The sequence below is a fragment of the Scyliorhinus torazame genome, chromosome 5, assembly GCF_047496885.1.
Source record: "Scyliorhinus torazame isolate Kashiwa2021f chromosome 5, sScyTor2.1, whole genome shotgun sequence".
Lineage (NCBI taxonomy): Eukaryota > Metazoa > Chordata > Chondrichthyes > Carcharhiniformes > Scyliorhinidae > Scyliorhinus > Scyliorhinus torazame.
In genome coordinates this window covers 179,974,707-179,980,634 of record NC_092711.1, presented here as the reverse complement: position 1 = coordinate 179,980,634, position 5,928 = coordinate 179,974,707, and the positions used below count along the sequence as shown (strand labels likewise).

The 5,928-nt window shown below is 46.8% G+C and overlaps 1 long non-coding RNA gene across 1 annotated transcript; it reads right to left on the bottom strand.

Moving 5' to 3' along the window:
* Positions 1-1,064: 1,064 nt before the first annotated feature.
* Positions 1,065-5,607, bottom strand: LOC140422548 (uncharacterized). The gene is made up of 2 exons (XR_011947514.1): positions 5,229-5,607; positions 1,065-4,404 (listed from the first exon to the last, which is right to left on the bottom strand). It is a non-coding gene; the product is annotated as an uncharacterized lncRNA (long non-coding RNA).
* Between the last annotated feature and the right edge of the window lie 321 nt (positions 5,608-5,928).

Genomic DNA, 5,928 nt, shown 5'->3' with positions numbered 1-5,928 from the left:
TACAAGTTAATGAATGGCTTAGGGAATGAGTGAACGTAGGGAAGTTGTTTCCATTAGCAGGGGAGACTAGGACCCTTAGAATAAAATGGAGTCACTTTAGAACAGAGATGAGGAGAAATTTCTTCAGCCAGAGAGTGGTGGGTCTGTGGAATTCATTGCCACAGAGGGCGGTGGAGGCCGGGACGTTGAGTGTCTTTAAGACAGAAGTTGATAAAATCTTGATTTCTCGAGGAATTAAGGGCTACGGAGAGAGAGTGGGTAAATAGAGTTGAAATCAGCCATGATTGAATGGTGGTGGACTTGATGGGCCGAATGGCCTTACTTCCGCTCCTATGTCTTATGGTCTTACCTCACGTCAGAGTTGGGCCTGTTGTAACATGATAATTGGTCAATTTGGCCACTGTATTAATTTAATTGGATCCCCAATTACTGACACCACCTTAGAGTTTGAAGGTCTCTCGTCAGTACATTTATCTTCATTGCACATTCTTTACATACACAGCAATTAAGCTTTTACGTAACTCGTTTAATTCAAGACTTTTATTAAATTACAATTTCATCATCTGCCACAGCCGTGTTTTAACCCAGACGCCCAGAGCATTGACCTGGTGTTGCTAGATTACTAGTTCAGTGACAATACCACCAAGCCTCTGCCTTCCCCATATACTCTTGGTAGAATATGATATAATCAAAATGATAAAATAATTAATTTTTCAAGCAAATTCTGCTAGCTCTGCAGTTTCCAGAAATGTTTTTGTTGATATAGTGTTAATTGTTAAAATAAAGGTTGAGTCTTAACACTGGCGGCACGGTGATGCCGTGGTTAGCACTGCTGCCTCACGGCATTGAGGTCCCGGGTTCGATCCTGGCCTCGGGTCACTGGCCGTGTGCAGTTTGCACATTCTCCCTGTGTTTGCGTGGTCTCGCCCCCACAACCCAAAAGATATGCAGGTTAGGTGGATTGGCGACGCAAAATTGCCCCTTAATTGGAAAAAAATAATTGCGTATTCTAAATTTTTTGTTTTTCAAATTACCTAATACACCAATTCATTAATAATCAATGGTCACTGATTAGTAATTAGTTTAATGACTGGCTTTTGATATGAAATCAATACTTAATTAATATACAAAAGATACAGAACTTGAAATGGCTGCAGGCAGCTTCATGTTTGAGGTTAAAAGGGATTCCTCGACCTTGTTACTTATGACAATGAATACTCTTATGATTTAATTTTAAAACTTTTTGATTACACATGCATATGTAGTTTCTTCCATTACAACAGCGAATACGTTTCAAAAGTATTTAATTGGCTGCAACACACAGGTCCAATGGTCGTGAGAGGTGCTATAGAAATGCAGCCTTGTTCCAATTGTCTGCAAATTAGGATATATTACCCTCGCTGTCCTCACCAAAAATCATTGATGAAGATTGAATATTAATTTCGTGTAATAACCATGTCTTTGACACCATTTCGATCACTCTGTGAAACTCCAGATACACTTTTTCCAGAATTATTTGTTGTAAAACGCAACGAGGTGTTTTGATTAGGTATGCACTGTCTATATACAGTGCTGGGAGAGAATTGAACTGCAGCTACCAAAAGGTTATTCGAGACATTATTGAAAACAAAACAAAATATTCAGACAATGTGATTAACGGGGGAGTTTTACAAAGGGGTAGAATGGGTAAAATGGACCAAATGGATTCCTCTTGTGCTCTGGATCCTTTTGTACATGAAAAGCCAGTGGTGATGGCCTGGAACCGACTTCCTATGAGGGCAGCAGAAGCAGACATGATGGAGGGATTTCAAAAGGATATTGGATGGGCACTTGAGGGAAATAGATGGGTTGCTCGGCAGAGAGCCGGCAGAGACTCAATGGGCTGAACGGCCCCATTCCCCACCCGACAGACTGTGTTCTCAGGTGAGAAATTCCAGCTGCTCCAGTCCCTCCAACTCATTGAAGTCCCTTATCCCCGGTGCCATTCTCGTAAATCTCCTCCGCACCCTCTCTGAGAACTTCACATCTTTCCTAAAGTGTGGGGCCCACATCTAGGGCTCCATTCCCGAGGGATAGAATTGAAAAGCAGGGAGGTTGTGTTCAACTTGTTTAGAGCCAGGGTTAGACTACACTGGGAGCACCGTCAACATCTGTGATCTCCATTTAGAAAAAGGAAATAGAGGCTCTGGAGAAGGTGCAACAAAGATTCACAATAGTAACTGTAGACTCAATGGAACAGAGAAAAATGTATTTATTTTAGATCTACCTGTAGTGGGGGGAAAACACTATGTACTATCCAGGATAAAATAAATGTCCTTCATCAGCTTCTGTGGATCATTTCAGTGGAAATGTGCTCTCCCAGGCCCAAAGAGCATCAGCCCACTGGGAGCAAAGTTGTGAGACCAGCCAGTCCAGCAGAAAGAAACCCTCAGACCCTCCCACTTCACCAAGTGCCAGAATGAACATGGTTCAGTCCTGGATGTGATTAACAGCAGCAATAACTGCAGAATCCAACCCCTGTCATCACTTGTGAACTCGCTGGTGTCTTTGCAGGTGGGATAACTGAGTGAATCCCTTCCCACACTTTAAACAGATGAACGGCCTCTCCCCAGTGTGAACTCGCTGATGTCTCAGCAGGTTTGGTAATCTAGTGAATCCCTTCCCACACTGAGAGCAGGTGTATGGCCTCTCCCCAGTGTGATCTCGCCTGTGTAGCAGCAGGTGGGATAAGTGAGTGAATCCCTTCCCACACACAGAGCAGGTGAACGGCCTCTCGCCGATGTGAACTCGCTGGTGTGACAGCAGACATGAAGAATCACGGAATCCCTTCCCACACACAGAGCAGGTCAGTGGCCACTCCCCAGTATGAACTCGCTGGTGTCTCCGCAGAGTGGATGATGCTCTAAACCGCTTTGTGCAGTGGGAGCAGCTGAACGGTCTCTCCTCAGTGTGAATGCGCTGGTGGATCATCAGTTCCTGAGAGCTTTTGAAACCACTCCCACAGTCAGAGCATTTAAAGGGTCTCTCATTGGTGTGAGTGATTTTGTGTCTCAACAAGCTGGTTAACTGAGTGAATCCCTTCCCGCACACAGAGCAGGTGAACGGTCTCTCCCCAGTGTGAACGCGCTCGTGTGTCCGCAGGTGGGATGAAACACAGAATCCCTTCCCACATACAGAGCAGGTAACGGGCTCTCCCCGGTGTGAACCCGTTGGTGTTTCATCCATTGGGATGGAGTACTGAATCCCTTCCCACAGTCATGGCAGGTGTAAGGCCACTCCCTGATGTGAACCCATTGGTGCGTCCGTAGTGTGGATGACCTTCGAAACCTCTTTGTGCAGTGAGAACAGCCGAACAGTCTCTCCTCAGTGTGAATGCGCTGGTGGGCTACCAGTTCCAGAGAGCTTTAGAAGGCACTCACGCAGTCAGAGCATTTAAAGGGTCTCTCCTTGGTGTGAGTGATGTTGTGTCTCAGCAGGGATTTTAACTGAGTGAATCCCTTCCCACACATGTTACAGCTGAACAATCCCTCCCCAGTGTGAATTTGTTGGTGTCTCTGCAGATTGGGTAACTGAGTGAATCTCCTCCCACACTCAAGGCAGGTAAATGGTTTCTCCCTGGTGTGAACACACTGGTTTGTCTGCAGATGGGTTAACTGAGTGCATCCCTTCCCACACTCAGAGCAGGTGAATAGCCTCTCCCTGGTGTGAATTTGCTCGTGTGTCCGCAGGTGGGATGAAACACAGAATCCCTTCCCGCTCACAGAGCAGGTGAACGGCCTCTCATTGTGTGACTGCGTCGATGAATTTCCAGCACAGAAGGGCTCCTAAAACCTTTCCCACAGTCCCCACATTTCCACCGTTTCTCCATGGTGCTGGTGTCATCATAGAATTATCATAGAATTTACAGTGCAGAAGGAGGCCATTCGGCCCATCGAGTCTGCACTGGCTCTTGGAAAGAGCACCCTACCCAAGGTCAACACCTCCACCTTATCCCCATAACCCAGTAACCCCACCCAACACTAAGGACAATTTTGGACACTAAGGGCAATTTATCATGGCCAATCCACCTAACCTGCACATCTTTGGACTGTGGGAGGAAACCGGAGCACCCAGAGGAAACCCACGCACACACGGGGAGGATGTGCAGACTCCGCACAGACAGTGACCCAAGCCGGAATCGAACCTGGGACCCTGGAGCTGTGAAGCAATTGTGGTCTCTGGGTTTGATTATCATTTGAAGTCACACACAGAATACGTGCAAGTCTGTTCCCGCTGTGAATGTTGTGATGTTTTTTCAGGCTGTGTAGCTGATTAAAGCTCTTTCCACAATCAGTGAACTGGAACACTCTCACTCGGGTGTGTGTGTGTCTCGGTGCTTTTCCAATCGCAGATGGTCACAGCCTCCTGAAACAGATAGAACAGAAATGTCTCCTTCAAGATTTAAATATTCAGGTCCCAAGGAATTGAGCAACATTGTCAGATTGTGATGTGAAGCTTGGTTTGCGATTTCTGTCTGCAAATCCTCACTTTCCAATATCTTGCAAAAGGCGTTTACAAAATTCACCACTGTCAGCACAGGGTGGAAATACAGAACAGATAATTCTAGTTTCTATGGAACATTCTTTGCTCTCTTCACCAAAAGTTCTGAATCTCCATCCCGTACACCCCACCCCCTCTATTCTTAATCTTCTCTACCTAATAGAGATGTAGATAATGTGGGCGGCACAGTAGCAGTGTTTAGCTCTGTTGCTTCACAGCTCCAGGGTCGATTCCCGGCTTGAGTCACTGTCTGTGCGGAGTCTGCACGTTCTCCCCGTGTCTGCGTGGGTTTCCTCCGGGTGCTCCGGTTTCCTTCCATAAGTCCCGAAAGAGGAGCTATTAGGTAATTTGGACATTCTGAATTCTCCCTCTGTGACCCGAACAGGCGCCGGAATGTGGCGACTAGGGGCTTTTCACAGTAACTTCATTGCAATGTTAATGTAAGCCTACTTGTGACAATAAAGATTATTATTATTAATATGCACCCTCACAATTTTCCTTTTTTTCATTCAGTCATGGGCATGCATTTCGTGTCCATCCCAAATTTCCCTTGGTCTGTGAGGTTTGCTTGGCCATTTCAGAGGGCATTTATGAGTCAGCCACATTGCTGTCGATCTGGAGTCACGTGTTGGGCGGACCAGGGAGGGATGTTCACATCAGTGAGCCAATAAAGAAAGTGTTTTACTCACAGATGTTGGAGACAGGAGGAAGTTTGAGTCTGTGTGAAAATCAATCTTCATTCAGAGACAGAGGAGCAGCTGCAGCAACGTTTCTGGGCAGGAATGAGCAGGTCAACAAGACTATTGTCCAGCTTCCGCATTCAGACAATGGGGAGGAGGTAAGGATGAATGCATCTGCTAGAGAACCATAAACAATATATCTAATCTGTAGCATAGAACAACACCGGACACATCTCTGTTCTATATTAAATTACTGTCCCCTTAAATGCAAGCTATCTCCTGGGGAAACCAGCCCTTTAATTGTGCACATTAGGAAAGAGAAGCAGATTTTCCCTCCAGCCGGACGCACGCTGATCAATGCGCCGGCTTTGTCCCAATCCCCAGGCGCACATGCGCATTCCTCCCGAAAGGCGCACATGCGCATTCCTCCCGAAAGGCGCGCATGCGCATTACCCAACCGGCCCACAGGCTTGCTCCCGAAAAGCGCACATGCGCATTACCCAACCGGCTCACCCGCTTGCTCCCAAAAAGCGCACATGCGCATTACCCAACAGACACACCCGCATCCTCCCGAAAAGCGCACATGCGCATTACCCAACCACCATCCCCCGGGGGAAAGCCGCATCTGCGCAATTTCGATTCCCGGCTTCTCCCCGCCTCCGTCCAATGGGAAGTGTTGGAGGACCGGAAGTGACTAATAGTCTCTGAT